The sequence below is a fragment of the Topomyia yanbarensis genome, chromosome 3, assembly GCF_030247195.1.
Source record: "Topomyia yanbarensis strain Yona2022 chromosome 3, ASM3024719v1, whole genome shotgun sequence".
Lineage (NCBI taxonomy): Eukaryota > Metazoa > Arthropoda > Insecta > Diptera > Culicidae > Topomyia > Topomyia yanbarensis.
Genome location: NC_080672.1, coordinates 188601902 through 188629574, shown reverse-complemented (window position 1 = coordinate 188629574; position 27673 = coordinate 188601902). Strand labels below are relative to the sequence as shown.

Sequence of the window (27673 nt, the reverse complement as noted above, 5' to 3'; positions counted from 1 at the left end):
GGTAAAGCGTTACACAAATCTGGATTCACCTTGATAAGTGATACGATTATGCAACTCTCAGAGATGTTATCATGTATTTGTTGTTCTGGGCAGCCGGATGCCGAGAATTTATGATCGATTTATCGTTTGTTGAATTAATTCGGAAATACTTGATTTGTAAAAAATGCAACTTCAACTCCGGGCAACCGATTGCCGGGAGTGTTGCCTATACTTGAATGAATCAATTTTTTTCAGATGGCATGCACACGAATTTATTCTTCCCTGTTTCATCCTTCCGGCAAAACACGACCGATCAAGAAAAATACAATATAACATAAAGCCTAGATCAAGATTTCGTAACATAACATTTATGGATTACCATCATTGATACTACTACAAGTAATGAAACGACAATTATATACATTGCTTTTTCTTCACGAACGATTTAATAAAATACAGACTTTCATGCAATCAATATTCGCGCGGGTTTTTATGCTAGCTGGATTGCATTTTGAGCGGTATAAAGCAAGCACCACCTAATTCCCTGAAACGACCGACTTTGTATGTCCGATATACAACCGATGACGCGCGCTTTTTTACACTAGCTACTCCGAATTGAGGCAACACCGAAGGCAAGGAGGAGAATGCAATCTACTGATTGAAGCTAAAATAAGCAGAATATGTAAAAAATGAAGTTCTTGTCTTTTCTCAACACAATACTAATATTATAATTAATATTCAATATTGTATGTTACATCTATAATCAATCTGTTACATATATAATTCAGAATGAAACAATTTCGAAAAATGTTATATAATTTCAATTAGCATAAGCGTTATTGAAGAAACATGGAATACTATACTGATCATATCAACGAAATACTCGAGAGCATTAATTATCTCGGCAATCGCAATACCTATTCCACATGGGTCTAAAGAGCATACCTTACACTGTCCATCTCCCTCCCCCGCACTTCGCCGTGATTTCCATGTATACTCGGGCATACACCTCCAATAACATTCAATGAGTGGACAGACCGAACACGTTCAATGAACAAAATTCACAGCAGAAGAAAAGAGAGGCAAACAGAGCAATACCTCATCGATGAACAAAAAGAGCTCCTCGTGTATTCACTAGCAGCTTATCCATGACAGGCAATACAAACTGTTGGAAGATGCAACACATTCATAAGCTTTTCCGTAACAGAAGGTGAAAACAGCGAAAATGTCAACACTACACGGGGAACTTTATTCAGTCATCAACAGCAAACCCCTCCATCTATTCCCCGTGACTCAACGCACTACACAAACTCGGTCCATCCACCTCCCAAACGCTCACCAGAAATATATGCAGGAAAACTCACAAAAATCACAATAGAATAAAAGAGACAGGACAGTTAACAGAAATCAAGCAAACCCTGCATATCCCCGTCCCTCAGCGTACACTGCACGTTTTAAAAACCAATGAGAGAATCAGTGCAAAGAAAGACGGTGGTGATCTAATTTCTCTTTGCCAGGATGGCACTATTCCAATTAGAAAGACAATAAACCTATCGGAAGAAACAAGCCGCCATCCACACGATGGCTGTCGGACCTACAAAGTGCAACAACTGGCAAACAGACTCCAATCGACCCCAAACAGTGTATGTGTGTGAGATGAACTTCGTAATTTTACTATATATTCCATGGTCGGTTCACACATTAAAAACATTCTAGCTTGGTGCGATAATATACAGAATATGAAGGGCATTGCAGATTAAAATATGAAAAAGGATAACTTATCTTGATTCCAACGGGAAGAAGCATCCGTTTAGAAATTCCTAAGCATCCACACCCTGCTGCCTCACAAGCCATATTCACTATGTAATGCTCCGTATCTATATACTTTCTCACTACAACACAACCAGCTATATCATTCCACTAAGACGAACGATTTTAACTGCATGTTTGCTTTCTCTAGCTTCTAGATCCTATTTTTCGAAACATCACTATTCACTTCATTCCTCCTTGGGATTAACAGCAATAAGGCACAATAGAACTATTTTACAACCTATAAATTACTACTAACTGGAAAAGACATTCATACGGATGGCATAGTACCAAATTTTTTCCACAGAAGGAAACAATCGCGAGAGAGCTGTGCAAAACGATCCTCTCGCAATGACTGTCCAAAGCAAACTCCAAAAGTTAGCCGTACAAAACAAGCGTACAAAAAGTATAAAAGATATCCCAAATGAATGTGAAAAAATTCACTGAGAAATTCTAATGACAAGTTGGCATCTCCACTCTCCCTATCAGATACGTTTCCATGATTGGGTTAAATGTCAAATTGCAAACGACATGCTTAATAAATATAATAAACAAAACGATAAGAGCTTTTGATCCATCGGCGGCCCAGAAGAAGAATGGATGGGAGAAGAGCAATACCGGCAAAGACCGACTATTATATGAGCGGTTCACGCTCGAAAGAGTGACGCAGAGTACTGCACTGGATGATTTTGAAGAAAGGACCAGGGGTGCGATTTTACGAAGTTTTAGCTTCTTTAGTTTTGCAACAATAATGCTCCGGGACTAGACAGAATTAAATTCAACTTGGTGAAGAATCTGCCTGACCTAGCAAAAATACGCTAGTTGAATTTATTCAATAAGCTTCTTGAGCAGAACATTGTCCCGCACGACTGGAGACAAGTGAGAGTTATCGCTATTCCAAAACCGGGAAAACCAGCCTCCGATCATAACTCGTATCGACCGCATCAGGAAATTGTTGGAAAAAATTATCCTACGACGTCTCGACAATTGGGTTGAGGCGAACGGCTTGCTATCAGATACCCAGTTTGGTTTTCGGAGGGGAAAGGGAACGAATGATTGTCTGGCGCTACTTTCGTCAGAAATCCAACTCGCTTACGCAAAAAAAGAACAAATGGCGTCTGTGTTCTTAGACATAAAAGGAGCATTCGACTCAGTCTCCATTGATGTTCTCTCGGAGAAGCTACATCAATGTGGTCTTTCACCGATATTAAATAATTATTTATACAATTTATTGTCAGAAAAGCACATGCATTTTTCATATGGCGATTTGGCGACACTCAGAATAAGTTACATGGGACTCCCACAAGGCTCTTGTCTAAGCCCCCTTCTCTATAATTTTTACGCGAATGACATTGATAATTGTATTGTCAGCCCATGCACTTTAAGACAACTTGCAGATGATGGGGTGGTTTCTGCCACAGGACCAAAAGCTATAAATTTACAACAACCACTGCAAGATAGCTTGGATAATTTATCAATTTGGGCTTTAAAGCTGGGCATCGATTTCTCTACGGAGAAAACAGAGTTGGTCGTTTTCTCAAGGAAGCGTGATCCAGCTCAGCTTCAGCTTCAGTTGGTTGGTAGAACGATAGCCCAAGTCCTGTCTTTTAAATACCTTGGAATTTGGTTCGATTCTAAAGGCACATGGGGAGGCCACATTAGGTATCTAATAACGAAATGCCAACAAAGGATAAATTTTCTGCGAACAATAACTGGATCATGGTGGGGTTCTCATCCAAGTGACATGATAAGATTGTATCAAACAACAATACTTTCAGTAATGGAATATGGGTGCATCTGTTTCCGTTCAGCTGCGAACACTCACATTATTAAATTGGAACGAATACAGTATCGTTGTTTACGAATCGCCTTAGGTTCCATGCAATCGACACATACGATGAGTCTTGAAGTACTAGCGGGAGTTCTTCCCTTAAAACATCGATTCTGGGATCTCTCCTCTCGTTTACTTATACGATGTGAGGTTATGAACCCACTGGTAATTGAAAATTTTGAAAGACTTGTCGAGCTTCAACCCCAAACCAGATTCATGACAGTGTATTTCAATCACATGTCACAAGAAATAACGCCTGCTAGGTATGTTCCCACATACGTCAATATACTAGATACTCCTGAATCCACTTTATTCTTCGACACGTCCATGCAAGCAGAGATTCGTGGAATTCCGGATTATCTACGCTCGCGGGAGATCCCTAAAATATTCACAAGTAAATATCAACACATAGACTGCCTTAAAATGTTTTACACTGATGGGTCACGAATCAATGAGGCCACTGGTTTCGGTATTTTCAACAATAATTTTTCAATTTCTCTCAAACTTGCAGAACCCGCCTCTGTTTATATAGCGGAACTTGCAGCAGTTCACTATAGTTTGCAAATAATTAATACTTTACCCCCGAACCATTACTTTATCCTCACTGATAGTCTCAGCACAATTGCAGCTCTACGCTCAAAGAGGATTGATAATCACGATCCATTCTTTTTGGGGAAGATACGAGAATCTCTGAGTAACCTAACAAGAAAATGTTATAAATTTACCCTAGTGTGGCTCCCCGCCCATTGCTCTATTGCGGGCAATGAGAAAGCTGATAATTTAGCCAAGATTGGTGCACTAGATGGTGAAATATATGAAAGACCCATCGCTTACAATGAATTTTATAGCGCTTCTCGACAGAGGACACTTGCTAGTTGGCAAACATCTTGGGACAATGGAGATATGGGACGATGGCTACACTCAATTATCCCTAAAGTATCAACGAAGGCATGGTTCAAAGGATTGGATGTAAGTCGGGACTTCATCCGTGTGATGTGTAGGCTCATGTCCAATCATTATACTTTAGATGCGCATCTCCGTCGTATTGGGCTCGCTGAGGGTAATCATTGTGCTTGTGGAGAAGGTTACCATGACATTGAGCATGTTGTTTGGTCCTGCACTGAATATCGTGAAGCCAGATCACAATCAGCAGATTCTTTACAAGTCCGAGGAAGACCAATCCATGTTCCTGTTAGAGACATCCTGGCGTATCGCGATCCTCTATACATGGAACTTATCTATCATTTTCTAAAAACAGCGTCTGTCAAAATTTAATTAAATTCATCTCCTCATACTCTCATCCAAGGCTAATCATTCACCAATTAAAGTGTCCTAGAATATTCAGTGTTTAAATTTAGGCAATAACAGAAAAAAAGTAAATAAATACACCCGAAAATACTAGATCATTATGAAATACAACAATGTAAGGAAAAAAGCAAACAATAAAGTGATTTCAGTGTTAGTTTTAGACAAATTACTAGTATAGTTAAAATTAGTCTTAAGGATTTTTGTAACGTGCTATGTAAAAAAAGAAACTGGCGTAAAAAGCTTTTGCAAATGCCGTGTCAAATAAACGTATGGAAAAAAAAAGAACTGTAATAAAGCTGACCACCAAGTTCTTTTGTAGCAACGGAGTTCTTTTTTCCAAAATCTATCTGAATATTTATAGCGGACCCTATATTGTCAATTAAAATATTGACTGCTTTAATACATCAATACCAATTGAGTTCTACTGCGTCAGTATTTTAGAACCCTTACGCCGTTAATATATTGATCAATAATATATTTCCATATCAACATTTGAATAGGGCTAATAAGATTTGTAAACAAACTTTTGTTTTGCTGATTTCTCCTAATTTGTTATCATTTCAACACAGAAAACATTTGAAATTGATTCTACCAAGGATAAAGATGTTGATTCATGTGTATTTTTCATGAAATTCAACTCGGTAGCGGAATAATGAGCGAAATAAGTTTGTTTACAAAAGTCTCATTAGCCCTTTTGAAGAATTACTATTGATTTACTGTCAATATTTCTACTCTAGTAGTACCCGCTTATAAGCAAAATAAAAACAAATAGTTCATCTTATTCAAAATAACCAGAGCTGCCAGATCGATTTGTACAAATAGCAACAGCAGAAATCCAAAAAGTCTGTAAATATCGCAGAATTCTGCAGCATATTTCTTACTAAAATATAGTGCCATAAATAATCTAAAATTTTATAAATTGTTTAAAATTTTAAGTGACAGATGCTTAGTTTTGCGATCTGTGAAAAATCTGCAACTAAAATGAATAATCTGCAGATTCGGTAGTATATCTGCAGAACTGCCATACTTGTTGCATTATTGCATATTCCCCACCAGGAATTCGTCCAAGTGATGAACAAATATGGGGAACCGAGGCAAGATAGGTTCGGAGAAAGTGGAGTTAAACGAGCAGTTCACAGTATTTTTGATTTTTTCAATAGTTAGAGGCACTACATCATCATGGCAATATGCAGTATCGATTCAAGGACAATAAAAGAAGTATTTTGGCATATGAAATTTTTTGACAAGAAAGGTCTATTACACTCAGGTTTTTTTTACGCGGGGGATACATGCCGCGTAAATGAAAACCGCGTGAATTCCAAAATCCGCTTAAAAAATGCCGTGCAAAAAACCACGTAAAAACCTGAGTGTACTATCCTATATAAAATATTACGCTGCTGAACAGTGCAATAACTACAGAAGCACGTTGTCAGATGCCTTACTGATAAAAAACATAACCGAAATATATCACATATAACCGAAATATGAAACATATGAAAGCCAATATGCTCTTTACCCTACGCTGCTATCAAGTGCCGTAAACATGGATTAACAAGTTACAATACACACGCATGCATAAAAATAAATATTTTTTTCAAGCGCAACACTCTCAAGTAGCACACATAAGTCGCATCCTGCCGTATTGAATTAAATCCAAACCACCCCACCCACCCACTATGCAAATCATTCTTTGACACAGTGCTGGTACCCGAAAAATCCGCACACGGCCACCGCTGCCGAAAATTCATAGCGTCTACCGCTTAGTGTAGCGTCCAGACGCTACAGCCATGATCTTACCCATTCGACATAAGAACAAAAACTGATTCAAACGTGTGCGCGTCACCTCTATTTATAAACTAACCGTATATGGTTTAGTCGCTTAGGTGCGCGGAGTGTGTGCAAATGCCAACGTTGCCGAAAATCGATAGCGCTTATTGCATCGCCCGGAGACGATGTTGCTCGTATGGGATATTAGCAACAACTGATTTAAACGGACATGCGTCGCTTCTATTTATGACTTTTCGTGTTGATTGAGCCACTAAAGCTACCAGTACACTGTTTGTCATAACGTGAAATATTTGATGAAGTAAAATTTGATCAAATAAACTTGTTTGACAAACAAATTTGACAAGGCCAGTACAAGAGATCAACTGTTTAACAAACTTTTTTCATCAAATATTTGCATTGATGCGTTACCGGACGTTACGCCTAATATTGTTTGACAAACATAATAAAACAAGTTTGATGGATCAGTACACTGTTTGTCAAATATAGTCAAACCGGCGTATACGTCAAACAAATCGCCATGCGAAAAAAATTTGTGCTGTTTGAACTTCATGAATTTTCAAGAGTGCAAACACATGAAATATTTGTGTTAGCGTAGGGATGCCAAATGATTTTCCAGAAAATTTGTTTTATTTTTATGAATGGTCGAAGCAACTATATCGCACTCCTTTGTTCGTGATTATGGAGAGTGTGATCAAATACAAATTAAATACGCCAAGGTCCCATACAAAAGGGTAATCATTTTATGACTCACCCCGAATTCAAATTTGTCTACCATTCGTGTTGACAGGTCGAACTGTAGAAGAAAAATTAATTTGGAAGCGCTATTCGATCAAAGCATGCTGTTCATATATGATTGAAATTTTCATTTTATTTGTTTTAATTTTATAGAGTACTTGGCAATCTGTAACTGCATTTGTGTGTTCAACGATTTGTTTTCTTCCACCAGTCACAGGTGGAGGAAAACAAATCGAAAATAGCTTTTCGGTCGGATTTTTTTTATGATGGCACCTGACCAACCGGTATAGACTTATCCAGCTGCATTGGTACTGTGCCGTTTTGACGTTTGGATTGGGAGGAAAATAAACCACTCCTGGGCTTAAGGGGAGGGCGGTAGTATAAATTAGAACGAGAATTCGAAAAATATTTAATCCTCTTGTATTGTTGGACATACAAAACGGCGATGAACACGGTATGGTTTTTAGTTGCATTTCTCGCTCACTTGTTTATGTACTTTCTCACATTTACAGTTAAGTGGTAACATTCCTCCCACAGCTCCGACAGGTGTGGTTTCTGCGCTGGCCTATGTAGAGCACTCTTTCGGCGCGTGCTTGCCGTTACGGAAGAACGAAAGGAACAAATCAGGTGCACCCTGACGATGCCAAATTTCTCCATTGCCTCGCTAGTGCAATCTAACTACATTACATGTTACAAACGCCGCCGAACCCTCATACAGCAGCTAATTATTTCCGAAAGCTGCTTTCAGATTCGGCCTACCGCGGGAGAAGTTGACATCAAAGTGGTTCCAGAGTTAGTACACGAGGACGCGGACGATGAGCGATCAGATATCGAAAACGCAGTGGAAGATGCTGATGAATTAAACATTTTCCTTTGGAACCAAAAACTGAAATGCGCATCAAGGGAGAGAACGGGAAGATTTACGTTATTAGGGGTTTTTTTTATCTTAAAATACGTTTATTTAGGCCCAAATGCTGTAGCTTAACGAGGCCGATAATTAATTTTTTTTATATTACATGTCACATGTTAGTGGGGGAAGGGAAAGCCGTATTTAGGGGCGGCTTGCTCCCCTCTTATGTAAGTATAGGAAAGAGGTAGGAAGTGGGATACATATTGTGTAATTGACATCGTCGTTTGCTGATTGATCATTGTGGCGGATATGCACACTTTGTTGTAGTGTTGTAGTTTCCAGCCTGTAATCGCAGGGGCGAGGGGAGGGTCTATATTTCGGATAATTATTGGCACTCTATATCATCTGCATGTGCGGTATGTCATGATGTTCTGGATAGACGGTTATCAAGAAGAGTGTGCACCGAAGACTCGTGAAGCAATGCCATATTGTAGATACAGGGATAGGTTGGTGAGATTCTACTGTGAATGAGAGAGGGTAAAATGTATTAAACTTGGACATCAATGGTTTTCAAAAAGATATAGATAAGAAAGATATAGGGGTGGTCACGGCTTGCCAGGACGTCCCGGACTGGCACATAGGGTGATCTACCTCGGGCCCGAAGGGAATCTATTAGTTGGGACCTGGCAACACAGTACTCTGCGCACAGCCAAACAACATGCTCGATGTCGTGATAGCCGTTCTCACAAACACAATGATTATTTTCAGCAAGCCCTATACGACGGAGATGCGCGTCAAACGAGTAATGGTTGGACATGATCCTTGACATCGTACGAATAAAGTCCCGGTTCACATCCAACCCCTTAAACCAAGCATTCGTTGATACCTTCGGGATAATGGAATGTAGCCACCGTCCCAGATGCCCATTGCTCCATGAGGTTTGCCAACTATCGAGCGTCCTCTGACGAGAGATACTGAAAAATTCGTTGAAGCAAATTGGTCTTTCGTAAGTGTCGCCTTCTAATGCGCCCACCTTGGCTAAAGAGTCCGCCTTCTCATTGCCCGCAATAGAACAATGTGACGGGACCCAAACCAAGGTAATCTGGTAAGATTTTTCAGATAAAGCACTCAGATATTCCCGTATTTTCCCCAGGAAATACGGTGAGTACTTTCCAGTAGAGATGGGCGAAACAGTTCACTTCGCAGAACCATTCCCGACTGAACAGTTCTGTAAAAAGAACTAGTTCAGATGAACCGTTCTTCCGTTCAGCTGATATTTTACTTGTATCTAGCGAATGTCTCTCAAAACATTCGATTCTTGGAGAGGAACCAAACAGATGGTGCCCAAACTATTATACCCCTGTATGCTTAACAAGTTCATCAAGGGTAGCGATTTCTTCATGATGTATAACTAGAGAAATAGAGAATGTGATGAGTCGTTCTTCGCCGGTTCCATTCTCGGAGAGCACAGAGAGCGGTTTGTGGGACGGCAAGTCGGTTCATTTTCATTCGTTCACCTAAAAATCGGTCCGAGAAATTCGCCAAACGGCTTTGGGTCAGGTTCAGTTCATTCGCTTTGAAGAGAATTGTGAACTACCGTTCTTTTAAAAAGAACTTCCGTTCGCTCATTCTCTTCGAAGAACCAGTTCACTTGAACCGTTCGCGAACGAATGGCCCATCTCTACTTTCCAGGCTTCGCCGCACGGATGGCCTCAATGGAGCTGAGACTATCCGAAACGATGAAGTAATGGTCTGAGGGCAGGGTGTCAATGATCCCGAGAGTATACTGAATGGCAGCTAATTCTGCGACGTAAATTGAAGCAGGATCATTGAGTTTGAATGAGGCAGCAAGATTTTCGTTGAAGATACCGAAGCCTGTGGACCCGTCGAGAATTGATCCGTCAGTGTAGAACATTTTGGCGCAGCCGACTTGATGGTATTTGTTATAGAAAATATTTGGGACCACTTGTGGGCGAATATGATCCGGAATTCCACAAATCTCTTCCTTCATGGATGTATCGAAAAATACAGTTGGATCAGAAGTATCTAAGAGATGAGCACGGTTGACGTTATATGTAGATGAATTGATGTTCTGTGCCATGTAATCGAAGTACAAGGACATGAATCGGGTCTGAGAATTAAGCTCAACAAGCCTTTCGCAATTTGCAATCACCAATGGGTTCAGAATATCGCATCGAATGAGCAATCGATATGAGAGGTCCCAGAATCGATTTTTCAGCGGAAGAACGCCCGCCAGCACTTCGAGACTCATCGTATGGGTCGAGTGCATGCAACCCAAGGCAATACGCAAGCAACGATACTGGATTCGCTCCAGTTTGATGAAGTGTATGTTCGCAGCGGAGCGAAAGCAGAAACATCCGTACTCCAACACTGATAATATCGTTGTTTGGTACAACCTGATTAGGTCTCCTGGATGGGCACCCCACCATGTTCCAGTTATTGTACGGAAAAAGTTGATCCTTTGTTGGCACTTCTGTTTCAGATACCTAATGTGACATCCCCAGGTACCTTTAGAGTCGAACCATACTCCGAGATATTTGAATGTTGAAGCCTGAGCAATAGTTTGATCCATTAATTGAAGCTGTAGTTGCGCTGGTTCACGCTTTCTAGAAAATACGACTAGCTCAGTTTTCTCCGTGGAGAACTCGATACCCAGTTGGAGAGCCCATGCAGACAAATTGTCCAAGGTATCTTGCAGTGGTCCTTGCAAGTCGACGGCTTTAGGACCTGTAATAGAGACCACACCGTCATCTGCAAGCTGCCTTAGCGTGCAGGAATTGACAAGACATTCGTCAATGTCATTCACGTAAAAATTGTAGAGGAGAGGGCTTAGACATGAGCCCTGGGGAAGGCCCATGTAGCTAAATCGTGATGTCGATAAATCGCCATGCGAGAAATGCATTTGTTTTTTAGACAACAGGTTTAGCAAAAAGTTATTTAAAATTGGCGAAAGACCATGCTGATGCAACTTCTCATAAAGAATGTTGATCGAAACTGAATCGAAAGCCCCCTTAATATCCAAGAATACTGATGCCATCTGCTCTTTGTTAGCATATGCCATTTGAATTTCTGTTATTAGGGGGTTGGGAGAGGAAATAGTTGAAATGGGTGATTTGCAGTGCGTTTTCGTCGATTTATGGATCCGGATCGCAAGATGAAACAAAATAGTTCGAAGGGAGAAATGGGGATGGTTTGACGCTAAAGAAGGATCGTTCATTACCCACTCGGAACCGATGTCTATATTGTAATAAAGAGTTTGCAGACAAGTACCTGATGACGACGCACATGCGATGGCACACGAGTAGGTTAAGGTTTTACTTATTTTCTTTTCTGTAAATTCCAATTATATACTGTTTACTGTTTCAGGTGAAAAGCCCTTCAAATGTGCCCCCACTGTTAGAAAACATTCACTCAATCGATAACGCTAAAGATACACGTCAAGTTGCACACCCGGGAAAACTCCGTACGTGTGCGAATACTGCGACCAAGGATTCACTCAATCCTACAATCTGACGGTACACCTGCGAACCCAACACAACCAGATAATGGTATAGGACGCGAAGTCGATATACTGCCCGAGCACAAATGTCGAGTATGTAGCAAGGTCTACCGATCGGCGAAAAGCTTCCGGCTGCACGAGAAGTTGCATGGGAAACTGTTCGATTGTCGCGATTGTGGTAAAAAGTATAACACATATGTGACCAAATGCAAGGCTTCTACCCGGTCAGCGTGGCAAGCAGAAAGTTAGCAAAAGTTGAGCAAAGCGAAATTGATTCTGGCAGAGTTTCTGCGAGCATTTTGCGCGATTTGTGCGAGAATGCTGGCAACGAATTCGCGGTTTTTAAATTTTCATGCGCTCGGGTTCGGGTTCGAAAAAATTGAAACCCGACCATCTCTAAAACCAACCGGCGCTGCTCACTTTTATCCACAATCGAGCCAGAAATGTACGGCCAAGATCCCTGCACGCGTCCTGCCACATCTTTGTCAGATGTTTTGCTCGATTCGTGCTAAATTCTACCAGGTAGGAATTGCCAGGATCTTTGCACAGTTTATGTCCGAGTTATGCCAGGGTTTAGCTCGGTTCCTATCAAAATTTGCCAGAAAACGCCAGCGAAACCGAGTTCGCCCTACCTCAACTAATCCGACAGGATACGCGCAGAAATCTGACAGGGTTACCAAACCAAGACTTACAGAAATCTAGCAGAACGGTCTCTGCCAGAAAATTTGCTCACTGGGTAATACCGACGTGAAGGAAAAGATGTGCTCGTGTAAAATCTGCAGCCAAACATTCAAGCATCAGCAACGCGGGGTGTACCACATGAGCAACAAAAACAAACACAAACGGTTCGACAGAGGTTTTGAGCGATCTGGAGACGGACGAAGGAGAGGCGATTTGCCGAAGCTAAAATAACTTTTTCGTTCCCAAATCGTTAAAGCTACCAAGCACAACACCGGGCAACTTGAGCAATTTTTCCTGAGCATGTTTTTGGCAAGTTCTGAGGATAGTGTACGCGTTTATTGGGTAATATTTGGCGCACCAACATTAGTAGCGTAAATATCCAGCGCCAGACGCAGGTTCCGTTTGATGGATTCGATGGAATTGCTATCGATAGACTTCATCATCTCGACTTCCATGAGCTCATTCAGTACTTTATGATGAAATAACAATAGTCAACACAGGCTACGGTCCGACCAGGATGTAGAATTCAACTAGATACATTCGACAATAATACCACGCAAGACTGGCAGTATACTCAACTGCTGTATGCTTTTCAAGAGCAGCTGATTCTTGATGAACTATCGGAAAGGATTCAAAAGAAATGGCATTTGCTTACATTTCAGCATGTATCAAACAAATGAATTCAAATAGTTTGTACCTTTCCGATTTATTTGAGGCATGATTTTCCTGGAAAGACAAATACCAACAATATCAAAATAGCGCCGATTTTTTTTAACGTGGCGAATGAATTATTTGAAGCCACGTAAATAAAACAATCAATCAATCAGCCGAATTTCAAACCTTAACTTTTTTTCGTTTTGACAACAAATTCTGTCAAAACAAATCAGTTTCGCGTACGGCGTATTTTGCTATCCTGAATGAGCAAAGCACGTTTGTCAAACTTCTCCATCAACAAGTTTGACAAATTTCTCCTTTAACAAGTTTGACAAACTTCTCCATCAACAAATTTGACAAACTTTTCCATCGACAAGTTTGACAAACTGCAGCGTTACGCTGTTTGAAGTTTTGACAAACTGGTCAGTACACTGTTTGACAAATAGACAAATAATCGCTTTGACAAACACGAATGAAAAATTTGGCAAACTGTGTTTGATCAAATATTTGAAGACCCAGTACACAGCCAGGGTTACCAAAAATACAGAATAATCTGTGTTTATACAGATTTTTTGACTATTTTCAGATCAAGAATCTGTATGTACAGATATACAGATTTTTGCATGTATCTACAGATATACAGATTTTTGAGAAATTATGTTACAAAAACTATTTTTAGAAATATTTTTTTCAGTTTCCGCAATACTTCCTCTCTGTCTCTTTCAGCTTAGCCCTCTATATTAAAATATATCTTCACTTTTCAGAATGGTCGCTCACTCTGAAATCTAAAGGTTTGAATACTCTCAGGTTAGCACTCAGCAAACGCCTGGCTGAAGTCTACTTCTAGCAACGTTAATTGTAAAGTTCTGTGACTTTGTTAATTCTCAATTTTTTGTTTCAAAATTCGACTGCTACATTGGTCAACTTAATGTATATAACATTATATATCAACAAATGTCATTTATTTTTTATTTTTTATTTTATTTTCATATCTTCGGTATACACCGTACAGACGATTTTTAAAACTATGTATTTCTTATGAGTAACTTATATCTATGCTTGGAAATCTTACGTGTATGTCAACAGTCTTTTGAGAGCTCCAGTTGCTATCATATTCAACAAACAGTGGACAAATTTAATAATACTCTACAACATAATGTAAACATTAACGAAATTACAATTCATTCAGAACAACTCAGCACAATAAAAAAAAACATCTCACTTGTTTCCTAGAATTATAAGCGAGTTGATTCCCAATAGGCAGGTTTCCATGTTGAGTTACGTAAACTGATGAACTCTCGGTGTTTCACTCCCGGAGGCCAAGTAGAATTTTTCATTGCTACCGATTTCCATTTCTCGCTTACGACGACTTTGAATGATGCAAAGTCAAGAGTTTCGCAGTTCTTCCATTTAGGTACTAACTTTTTAACTTCCACCTCATCGACCTCAGTAAGGCTTAGCGACTCAGATACCATACAGCTAACATCACTTTCAGTTGCACACCCATCAATGTTCGTAAGGCATAGAGCGAACTTATTTCCTTCCTGCAGCGAGTCGATCAGATCTGGAACAACAGATCGGTGAAGATTGCTTACTTTCGATTCCATTGCTTTCCGCGTAGTCAACATTGGCGTAGAATTACGTTCTGCATGGGAGTGTGGCTGTTCATTCAGCGCAAGTGCGTTATATATTAGCGTAATTTTATCGTTCACGCATTTTATTTGCTCTTCCATCTGCTTTGATGAACCGGAGGGCTCATCAACATACCGCGTCTTGTGGAAAAAACACAGACATTCGTCACAAAGCCATATTAAATTCTTGTTGAAGCCGTAAATATTCATCTCAACACACTTTGCGTGAAAACCTTGCTTACATCGGCCCTCGCACATCGCGTACAGCTCACCACCAACAATAGGTAAAGAACACTTGTGGCAGCTCATCGCAATACGTATTCGTTGGTATACAACAAAACAAAGTCGGACAGTAATGAGTGATAGATGCAGTCTATTTTCAGTTCACTTTTTGAATTATAATTGCGGCCATTTTCGCTAGGATCATTCCAAACTAATTAGTGCCTCGTATGATCTGGATGTCAGCAACGAAATATTTCGCGGGTTCGAAACAAACAACACCTCAGAAAAGGCAAACAAATCAGAGCGTCGATGTGCTTCCCGAAACAACAACAGAACTAATGAAGAAGAAAATTATTTTTCCATTGTGTACATCGATAAAGTTCAAGTTTCTGGATGTAAAGTATCAGAACGATTTGTAGTGTTTTTTTACGAAAATATAAACAGGTCCTTGCTTGACTGACTTAAACAACAGGAATTAATATCTTCGATAGATAATCTAGCAAAAGGTTAAACGACTCAACTGATTCGCTAAAGATATTGACACAGATTTTTCGAAGAGTAAATACAGATGAAAAGATTTTTTAGGTAAAAAATACAGATTTAATTTTGGCAACCCTGCACAGCAGTTCAAATTTATTTCACGAAAGATGTCAAATATTTGACGTTATTACAAACAGTGTACTGGTAGCTTAAGGAACCCTCTAATGACGGCTGTGTCTGAGAAATCTGCCACACGAATGGTAATTTTCCCGTTTTTCGTGAACTTTTTAATTATACCAATTTCCAAAAGTCTACTTTTATTGGGGAGATATTAAATTATTACCAATATTTAAGATAGGTGTTTCTGAATCGGTTGGTGTATGAATGATTAAAATCCATCTAGTAATATCGGAGTTATAAGCGTGCAAAACTTACATAGTTTCGTTACATGGGAGATAGTTTAGATTTTAGAATGACACCTAGCCCCAGATAGTGGAGTAAGACATTTTTAATGTCAAAAGGCGACAAGCGTAACGTTGAAAATTACCGTGGAATTACTTCGCTTGGAGTTGAATCAAAACTGATTGAGTCACTGGTTAACGAAACACTATTTGTTTCCTGTCGACACTATATTAGCACCTGTCAGTATGGTTTCTATCCTGGCCGTTCGGTGGAAACCAAACTAGTGAGCTTTACATCATTTTGTATGGATAATATGTGCAAAAACTTCAAGTGGATGCGATATATACTGATTTGAAATCCGTCATTGACAAAGTAAATCACGATATCCTGATTGCCAAACTGAAAAAAAACTTGGCTGCACAACTAGATTTTGTGAGTGGCTTCGATCATATCTCGTTCATCGTCAAGTTGCTGTTTGTATTGGCACTGCTCAGTCTGATTGCTTTTCGAACAGCTCTAGAGTTCCTCAAGGTAGTACACTCGGACCGCTACTATTTTTGCTGTTTATTAACGACGTTGGTGGTATTTTGAATCCTGGTGGCAAACTATTTTTCGCTGACGATGTTAAACTATATTACGTAATTCGTGATCAGTCCAACTGCCTGGTATTGTAAGCCGTTCTGGATACTCTTAACGACTGGTGTGTGCGGAATATGATGGTTTTGTGCATTTCCAAATGCAGTGTCATCAGCTTTCATCGAAACACCATCCCTTTTAATTATAATATTTCTGGAAATCAGCTACAACGTTTTTACTACATCAAAGACCTTGGAGTAATACTGGATTATAAGCTAACTTATCATCGTCACTTCTATCCTACAATCGACAAGGCCAATTGACAAATGGGATTTATGTTTAAGATATCCAACGAATTTCGTGATCCTTTGTGTTTTAAAGCTCTTTACTGTTCATTAGTGCGTTCGATGCTAGAATTTGGCAATGTCGTTTGGAATCCTTACCATGCTGTTTGGATCAATAGGATCGATGGTGGTTTGTCAGGTACGCTCTGCGTTTCTTGCCATGGAACCTGCCGCCGTATGAAGACCGCTGTACTTTGTTAGGCTTGCACACCCTTGCTGAAAGGAGAATGACATCGCTTGCAGTCTTTGTTATCAAAATACTTCTGGATGAATACGATGTTCCTGACCTACTAGCACAAATGCATTTCTATGCGTCATCTCGTACTCTTCACCAAAGAGTTATGCTTGTTCCTGAAATGAGACCAACTGACTATGCTGCCAACAGTCCTGTCATCGCAATGGTTCGGAGATTTGATTTTAACCTCACAGCATCTGTATTTAGAAGACGAATTGAATCACACTAGTTTTAGGAAATTTCATTAAGACATTAAATGTTAGATGAATAAAATTTTTACAAATACAAATACAAAAAAGAAACGACCCAGAATAGTAAGTGATTTACGCCCAATAAGCCTTCTCCCGTGCACATCTAAGGTGATGGAAAGGATGGTAAACCGAAGACTGACCACGCTCCTGGAGAATCGTAACCTGCTAGACCTCAGACAGTTCGCTTTTCACAAAGGACTCGGTGCCGGAGTACATTTGGGATCCTTCGGAGAAATGGCAACTCAGGCCCATAGGTCACCATATCGACATCGCAATTCTAGACTTAGTCAAGGCCTACAACACTACGTGGCATGAAGGAATCCTCTTAGGCAATGGGGGATTGAAGGAAATTTAGGCCTCTTCGGGCAGAAATTTTTGAGTAACAGGCGTTTTCAGGTTGGTTTAGGTGGAAGTCGATCTAACTTTCCAAGAAGCAAATCACCTCCATCTGCAGGGTCCCTGGACACAGTGGCATCCACGGTAATAAGGATGCAGACCGCCTGGCATGCCTCGGACGTCAATCCAGCACCTTACTCACCAAGAAGGTTCCAACGGCAGACATCTTGAATGAGTTCAAAGGGAAAGTGGTAGCAAATTTTACAAGCCATTGGAGAAGCAGCCAGGGACATCTACAAAAAGTCAAGTGTACACTCGAAGGATAGACCGACCGTGACAGCAGACTCGAACAGAGGGCTCTGTTTCGGTTCCGCGTGGGACACACAAAAATCACTCACGCTCACACCATATCACGTATCGACCCTCCGATCTGTAAATCCTGCCAAACTAGACTGACGGTCGAACACTTACTGATTAACTGCCAAGAGCTAAACGATCTTCGTCAACAGTACAACCTGCCCTTGTCCAATTGGAATGCTTTGGATAAAGACCCAGTTCGAGAGGAGACTCTACTAGCCTTCTTAAAAGATGCTAGGATCTTTGAGTCAATTTAAACGGGAATCAACTTTTTCCGCGGACCCTCCTCCACACTCTGGAGAGTGCTGGGGAGGTTTCTCCGCGGCCCTAACATACCCAGATGAATCAGCTAAACAATGCTCCATTCGACTACAAACCAGCAAACCACGACAACGCAAAGGAGGAGAAATCCGTAATAGCCACATCTACGAGCCCACATAGCAACGAGACACCTTCCGGAATACAATAAAACAAAAATCTAAGAAAAAAAATCTAAAATCCGATGTAAATTGTCTTTTATTTATTTATTTTTTTAGGTTAAAGCCTTCAATTAAATAAACAAACAAACAATAACTGTTCCACCTGGTTTCGAAGAAAAAAGTCAAAGTATGAAAATAAAAAGTGCACTTTTAAAGTAGAATAAATGTTCGAAAACTTTTCTAACGGGCAAGATCACTTAATATCGAAAGCATCAACTATGTAGTTATAACATACTCGAGGAAGCTTTCCAACATAGAAAAGCGCATCTTTTGAGATAATAATTTGGTTGATTCTAGAAGTAATTATGGAAAATGAGCTCTTCAAAAATAGTAAGAGACTTGGTGTCTTCAGGAAATTTGTTGATAATGTTATTTTAAACAATTTTGTCTTCAGCAAAGTTGTTGATGTCATTTCAAACAATATTATTGAAAATATGTAGGCTACATGAATGCACTATATCGAGATATAAAACGATATTTAAGTTTCTTAGTCAGTTCTTTGACTCTGAGTTCCTTTAATAGAATTTGAATTATATTATTTAAAAACAGCAGATTATAGCAGATAATTACAGTAATATCAAAATAACTTGTTTTTTCACTTATAGGGGAACATGGGGAGACCTGAGCATTTTTTCAGCTAAACCTGCATAAATCTCTAAAAAAGTTTTCAATCTTTTCAAAGTCATTGAGATATAATGTGCAAAGGTATTGTGCCTGTTCATGATTTTTTGCACAATTTTAAATTTACTTTTTCAAAAGTTATAAAAGTTTTTCTGTGATCGTTGCGGGGAGACTTGACCATGGTCTGGGGAGACTTGACCAAGAGAATTTTGAAAAATCAGAACAGAAAATAATGACATAAAACATACTGTAATCCTTTTATCCATATTGTCGAGATCCTTAGGTAGCAGTAAAAATGTAAAAGGGTTGCATAAGGAACTAGCTAATACCCGCCGCGCGTTGCTGTGACTTTCAACGAAATAGGAGTAAAACACAATTTGTTACGAAGCTCCATTTGGCGAGCAGGTAATACCCAACGAATAGCACACAAACACGCTCCATAACAAATGTCTACACAGAAAAAAATATTTTGTAATTTTATTTTCATGCACATATTTGGAGCCTGAATATAAATGTGAAATTAAGTTCCACCACAAATACACACGACTTGTCGTGCTTTCTTCAACGAATTTTATTATAATTTTACACGTGGATTGAAAATTACAGTTTCCTTAAATGGAAACGAAATGGCTTCAATGTATTTTTATTCAAATATTGCTGTAAAATGCATGACATGTAATATTACACGAATGTGTAAAATTGTATGCTTTTTGATGCTCCAATTGAGTGCATTGATTTTAACGTAATTTTCAATCAAATTTTTGATTCAATCTTTGCATGTTTACATTCGTATTGATTTGCATGTCGTTTAAATTTCATTATTTTTTGGTGTGTACTACGTATAAATTTTTACGGCATTTGGTTAAGCCGTTTAAGAGTCCATCAATCATATACATACAAACAGCCCAGATCAATTTTTTCTCGGTTTAGTTGTCAAAAATATTCGCCATGTCCTTATACAGTTGCGTTTCGGCTTCGCCTCATCAGACACCGACACTAACTTTTTGTCGGAATAGATTAGCGATTAGATTAGCGACTAAAACACACTTTGTGTTTCAATCGAACGACTGATCAAACGTCATGTCCCGTACGAGCAGAAGTTCTGTTTATGCCGATGAGACACAGTGAAGCCGAAACTTGTCTTGGCTTAGCAGGCCTATGCGAAAGCACTATGCTGTATTTCACCCTAAGGAGGAAAATTTTGGTAAACACCAAAATTTCTCACAAGGGTGAAAATTTGTTGGTAAAACCAGTCTTTGCACTTGAGGGCACAAATCCTTATTTCTTACACAGTTGCGTTGTTGATACAGATTGCATTGCAATCCGTGTCATACTTTTCATCCGAAAAGAGCCCATTGATGATTTTATTCGTTTCAAAAAATGATTAATGCCAATTAAAATTAAAATTTATTTTATTTTCCCTACATTGTTGACCACTGCCCAATTTTTCTAAAAAAGAACTACAAAGTAATAAAAAACTGCAACAAACTCATAAACAACACCAAAACCTTGTTTTGTCGCTTTGCCGCGGCGCGATTTTCCAAAATTTTGAAAAAAAAAATTGCTTTTTAGTACAATGCCGCTTTTGCCGCAACGCATTCATTGTGGGTTGCCAAACGTATTCCCATACATTGAAAAAATGCGCATGCCGCTTTACCGCTGTCATTCTGTTCGGGCCTTTAAGTCAGGCAAACTTCTTTTTCAAAGAGGGGTCAGAGGCAGAGGAGTGGTATTATACCTTCTGTAGCAAGTTTGATAACTGGCCGTCATTTAAGCACCAACTTCGTCTTAGGTTCGAGCAGCCATACAAGGATAAGGTCATAGAACGTCAAATTTTGGATAGAAGGCAAATGCCACATGAGACGTTTAATGCGTTTGTGGCCTCGATAGAAAAGCTGGTGCAACAGCTCACAAAACCCATGCCGGAAGAGCGAAAACTAGAGATTCTGTTAGAAAATATGAGAGATAATTATAAACCATTCTTGACTATTTACAAAATAGAGCGGATTGATGAGCTAGTCACAATCTGCCACGGATTGGACAAATCAATGTATCGCAGCTATGCTAGTACCCCAAGGTACAATCGACCACAACTAAACAAAGTGGAAAAGTTAGAACAAGCGTGAGATGAAGGAGGCGAAGAGGAAGTACAGGCAATTAATAAAATGATTAGTCGGAAGAAAATGGCAGACAAACCAATAGAATCGGTCCCTGAGGCAGCGAATGCAAAACGATCCCCGGACAATCAAACCATTTTATGCTGGAACTGTTGTCAATTTGGTCATTTTTAGCGCAATTGCACAAAGCAGAAAAAAATATTTTGTCAATTCTGCGGTCAGATGAATTTCATTACAGCGAATTGCCCTAGTAATCATCGCTTTCCTACTTCCCAGCAGGAAAACGAGAAGCCATAAAGATCGTAGGGGGTGACCTTTCTGTTGTGTGCAAACATCCTCCCACAACGTTACCGTCTGCAGATCAAGTAGAAAACTCGTCGTTTTCTAAGTTCGCTGTTTCATTCCAAATCAACACAAAACCGTGGAAATGTCCTCATATCACAGTAAACGTGTTAGGAATACCGATAAATGCCCTGTTAGATTCAGGTGCGAGTGCTAGCATAATTAATTCGAAGCATAGATTTAGAATCCACCCGATCAACCTAAAAATCGAAACAGCGGATGAAACCACGCACATCTGTGAGAGGGTCATCCACATTCCATACACGTTCAATAGACGCACCAATGTAGTACCAACTTTATTTGTTTCTCAGATATCGAAGCAGCTTATACTCGGAATAAACTTCTGGGGTGCGCTTAATATAACTCCAACGATCACTGAGGGCAATGACATCCGGAGACTGTCCTGGAACGACGGGGAGCAGGATTTATATTTGGTAGAAGACCACTTCGTTGAACAGCAAACCGCAATCGTATTGGCAATTGAACCATAGGAGTCCACCAAAGTGGCGGACGAACCGCGCGAAGACCTAAGCCTGGAGCTACCATTCGCTGAACAATCTAAAATAAGGAAATAAAAGAAGTTCTTACAGCCCATAAATTGACTGATGATAAAACCAAACAGCTGCAAGAAATAATTGAAATATTCAAAAGCACAAACGATGGGAGACTCGGACGCACTAAACTTTTGTCTCACAAAATTGACCTGATCGATGGTGAACAACCCAAAAAACCTCCGCAATATCGCTGTTCACCGCATATCCAGAAGGAAATAGACAAAGAAGTGTAACGTATGCAAGAACTAGATATTATAGAGGAGTCCAACGCCGAATGGTGCAATCCGTTGCTTCCGGTAAAAAAATCAACGGGAGAATGGCGAATCTGTCTAGACTGCCGGCGGATTAACGAGATCACAAAAGATGTTGCATATCCTTTTCCAGACATGCTCGGTATTTTAGGCAGGATCGAAAAGTCCAAATACTTTTCTGTGATCGACCTTTCTAAAGCCTACTGGCAAATCCTAGGGGCAGATCACTTGATGCAGATGCATTTTCAAAAATCAGCTAAATTAAATGCATTTTTTTTTCATCAAAATAGAAATTCATAATGTATTTTGCGTTGCGTGCAATGTATTTTGCGTTGTGTGTAAGACGTCAAAACCCTACAAAAAAACTAGTCCTACATTCAACAAAACGTCGAACAAAGTGAATCAGCGTAGGACGTTTGTTAAACAAACTTTTCTGCGAGGGAGTGCAAAGTTGATGCAAAAATGGAAATGGCAAAGAGAATAGGGAAAGAGACGAATAGTGTGAAGCCAAAAATACCTTATTGAGCAGACCAATCGTGCAATGTAAATAAACATTACTCATGCCTGAGTTGGAGGAGATAAGTATTGTAAATCTATCAAAAAAGAAATTTGAATTTTCGCCAGAATTTAGTGCAATCGTGATTGTAAGGTGCATTCTAGAGTCTATGTATGAGTAAAAACAAGCTTTAGAATTATTTCATCTCTTTGTTTCGAAATGCACATCGTTTGATAAACAAATCCAACGATCGACAAAAGGTTTGTTTTCAAAATATAATAGGAGTCATTTAAAGTGCTGCCTTTGGAAACGGTTGCCAAATTCTAGTGTTGAAATCATCGTAAAGGGAGTGTTGCCGTTTTGACTGATTTTCACTCTGCGTCTCTTTCACTATTCTCTTTGGGAAATGGGAGCACGTCGTTTGGCATAAGTTCGTTTGGCATAAGTTCATTTGGCATAAGTTCATTTGGCATAATGTTCATTTGGCATAACAGCAGGTGATACATGCTTTCGTGTGGCGTAATGTTCATTTGGCATAATGGTCATTTGGCATAATGGTCGTTTGGCATAATGGTCATTTGGCATAATGGTCATTTGGCATAATTTGAAATCTCTTATATTTAATGTTGACGTCTAATGTGGCTACGCCACATCGCTTTAAGTATGGTAGTTAAACTATTTGATAGCCCCTATGTTTGAGTAACTCGAGCAAACGAGTGAGTTGCTGGTGAGAGGTAGCCACTTCTGACGGCGGGTCGATGACCACCTCGGCCCCTTGGTCTCGGTTATGCGATATTTCCAAGGGCTATTTGGTATATTGATTCAAAGAACTGCTCATGTTTGAAAGAAGCAATCAACCCCTAAGTTTGAGCAAACGAGTGGATCACCAGTTTACTTGCGAGCGTTTTGGTATACAAATTCAAAGAACTGCTTATGTCTTAAAGAAGGAATCAATCCTTGTTTCTGGCAAATATATACGTGTATATTTGCCAGAAGGTTGATTCCTTCTTTCAGTCATGAGCCGTTCTTTAAATTTGCATACCAAATGGCCCTCGCAAGTAAACTGTACGGGTAAACAAGTAAATATACTCGTTTGCCCGTTTCACCCAAAATTAGGAGTTGACTCCTTCTTTCAAAAATGAGTAGCTCTTTTAATCTGCATGTTTAATAAGTTCGCTAGCAAAGTGTTGATTAACTCGTTTGCCCGGATTACTTAAACATAAGGGTTGATTCTTCTTTCAAATATGAGCATTTTTTTGAACCTATATACCAATTAACCCTTGGCATTGTCGCATAACTGAGACCAAGGATCCGAAGCGGGATCCGCCGGGTTCCGATGGTGCGTCGGCGGCCCCTCGCGAGCAAACCTGTGATCCACTCGTTTGCCCGGATTACTCAAACATAGGGGCTATCAACTAGTTCAAGTCCGACGGAGCGTAGCCACATTAGTCGTCAACGACTAGTAACAGAAAATTCAACGTATTTTTTAAATTATGCCAAACGACCATTATGCCAAATGACCATTATGCCAAACGACCATTATGCCAAATGACCATTATGCCAAATGACCATTATGCCAAATGAACATTATGCCAAACGAACGTATGTGTCACCTGCTGTTATGCCAAATGAACATTATGCCAAATGAACTTATGCCAAATGAACTTATGCCAAACGAACTTATGCCAAACGACGTGCTCCCAATGGAAATTAAATGCATTTTTCCTAATTTGATGCAAATTTGTTATACATTTCTAGAGTGATCTGCCCCTAGGGCAAATCCTACTCGACGAGTCCAGTAGAGATTTTACATCTTTCCGGGCAGGTAAACAACTCTGTTGCTTCAAGGTGATGCCAATTGGCTTAAAGAGCGCACCAACTACACAAACAAAGTTGATGAATAAAGTCTTAGGATTTGATCTTGAGCCATATGTGCATGTATACCTTGACGATATAATCATAACGTCAAATACACTCGCAGAACATTTTCGCAGAGCGCCTAAAGAATGCAAACTTATCAATAAGTCTGGAAAAGTCGAAATTTTGTCAGAAAATGATAAGCTATTTGGGATATACATTGTCAGAACATGGTTTAGCAATCGATAGCTCGAAGATTCGGCCAATCCTCGACTATCCTCTCCCAAAGAGCCAGAAGGACGTTAGGCGTTTTATAGGGAGGGTCAGTTTCTATAAACAATTTATTGGGCACTATAGTGACTTGACTGCGCCTGTTACCGACCTTCTAAAGAAGGAAAGGTTCCGATATACTGGACGAAAGCAGAGGATTCGTTCCTTAGAATTAAGTCTGTTTTGACTTCGCCGAATGTATTAGCAAACCCTGACATTAATCTACCATTTATTATTGAGTCAGATGCCTCGGACGTAGCAGTGGGTGCAGTTTTAGTACAGGTTCAAGACAACGTAAGAAGGCCGATAGAATTCTTTTCGAAAAAGCTATCTGCAACCCAAAAGAAATACGCACCTACAGAAAAAGAATGCCTAGGAGTTATCTTGGCAATTGAGAAATTTCGGCATTACGTTGAAGGGTGAAATTTTACTGTGGTAACAGATGCCCAAAGCTTGATTTGGCTTCGGAAAATAAGCGCGGAGAAGGGATCCGCAAAACTAATCAGGTGGGCTTTAAAGTTACAGCAATATAGTTTTAACTTGCAGTACACAAAGGGATCATTAAATATTACAGCGGATGCGTTGTCGCGAGCAGTTGACACCGTTGAAATCCAAGATGTCGAAACTGAAAGAAAATATAATGAAGGATCAGGCTAAATTCAGTAAATTTAAAATATCTAGGTATCGATGATGCCACCCACTTTGGCCGATACAAAACGCTCAAGAAGATGCAAGAGAAATACTATTGGCCTGCAATGGACGATGACGTTAGAAAATACTGTCAAGGGTGCGAAGTATGTAAACGGACTAAATACCCGAATACGAGCCGTGTCCCTCCAATGGGGAAGCAAAAATTAGCTTCACTCCCATGGCAGACTATATCAGTTGACTTTGTCGGTCCATTCCCCAGATCGCGAAATGGCAATTCAGTCTTGTTGGTAGTAACGGACCTATTTTCTAAATTCGTGGTCATCCAGCCACTCAGAGAAGTAAAAACTCCAGCCTTAGTGGCTTTCCTAGAAAATATGGTATTTCTGCTATTGGGGTGCCAGAAATACTTATTTCTGACAACGGGGTACAGTTCAAGTCGAAAGAATTCGACAAATTTCTTAAGCGTTATCACGTAACACATTGGCGAAACGCAAACTATCACCCAGCGAATAACCCAACAGAAAGGGTAAATCGGGTGATTGGTGCTGCAATTCGAACCTATGTAAAGGGGGACCACAGAGATTAGGATCGAGAAATTCAGAAGGTCGCGATGACTATAAGAACTGCCGAGCACGAATCCACTTCGTTCACGCCATACTTCATCAATTATGGGCACAATTATATCAGTTCAGGGTCAGAATATAAACACCTAAGGGAAGCAGGTGAGAAGAATTTCTCAGCAAAGCTAACAGACCCCTTCTCTCTAGCAAAAGTGGTCGGAAAAATAGGATCAGCATGTTACGATCTCGAAGATATGCTAGGAAATCGGATAGGAGTGTTCCATGCATCTGATCTGCAAAAGAAATAATCAGAATTAAAGTCAAGCTATGTCTGTTGCGTATAGAAGCACAGTTACAAAGGATATTTTCACCAAAATACAAACTTACGTTTGGTATGCCGAGCTCTGCGAGGTTGAGAGTGTCTCCAATACATTTCCTAATTTTTCTACGAGCACTCTCCCTTGGAACCTCGAGGATAGCCCTCCGGAATTTCTGGAACGCTAAAAAGTGAAAGTAATTAGTAGGGGCTTTGTTAGACAGCTATGTATTAGACTACGCAAGTGAATAATTTTTAGCCTTATGAGTTTAGCCTGGAGTTCACCGAGGTGAGCAGAGAAAGGAGAGTACGGTGGAAGGCAGTGCGAGTCTGTAGGGCCAGACGATGACCAGGCTAAAATTCAGGAAAATTACTCACTCACGCAATCTGGGACAAAAGTTTGAAAGCACAAAAACACTTCGATAGAGTAGAAGTTTCACAAGTTTGCTATATGCAAGCGACGAATTATGACCCAAAACACAGCGGGCGAATTGTAATATATTAAGGGCAATGAAGGCCAATGTAAATAGGTATGTAAATAGTTTCTTCACGTAAGCATAGAATATTCCACCACTAGCATAATTTCTTCTTTAATGATTTTTTTTGCCATTTCTATTAGTTTCAGGAAATCAGTTTAGGTTCTGAACTATGTATTTTCTTCCACTGAACGCAAAAGCACAATACTTACCTTCAATATCAGTTCTAGTCGTTCCATTTTTCCGATCATAGTAGTTTTCCGAAAACCTTAATCACACACATGCTATAGACACAACAACCTAAAAACAGAATTAGAGTTGTTGACATTTCTCAACGTCACAAAACTGATCGTTTATACGCTCTTGACAGTTTCTTGTTAAGTTCACCTCGAATAGGAACCACCAGAATAAGCAGTGTCATTTGGAACTAATTCGAATAAGGTTAGTGTCACTTGGAATGGGGTTATATAACATTTTGGAAAATCTTGAATTGTTCAAGGGCGAAGGGAGTACTAAGAATGGTTTTTTTCCAGAGTTAAGCTAAGTATGCACCTCTTGCGAAATGAAATTTCCTATACAAAACCTATGCATAAAAAACGTCGCGAAATGCTCGCGAAAAAAATTTTCGTTTCCATTTCGTAAGCGGTACGCAGCTCTCGCGAAAACGATAACGAAAAATGCAGTCAGCCGATAC

General features: G+C 39.7%; 1 protein-coding gene and 1 long non-coding RNA gene across 5 annotated transcripts in view; both read right to left on the bottom strand.

The window, feature by feature from the left end:
• LOC131691081 (uncharacterized) overlaps positions 1–27673 on the bottom strand; it is a 251201-nt gene that overhangs the window by 184758 nt on the left and 38770 nt on the right. The gene's annotated exons all lie outside the window — the stretch shown is intronic.
• LOC131691117 (uncharacterized) lies at positions 20359–27314 on the bottom strand. 2 transcript variants are annotated; one of them, XR_009305711.1, is made up of 3 exons: positions 27192–27313; positions 26575–26687; positions 20359–22106 (listed from the first exon to the last, which is right to left on the bottom strand). It is a non-coding gene; the product is annotated as an uncharacterized LOC131691117 (long non-coding RNA). The 2 variants fall into 2 exon arrangements; XR_009305710.1 differs by lacking the exon at positions 20359–22106 and adding an exon at positions 22139–26480 and having other exon boundaries at positions 27192–27314.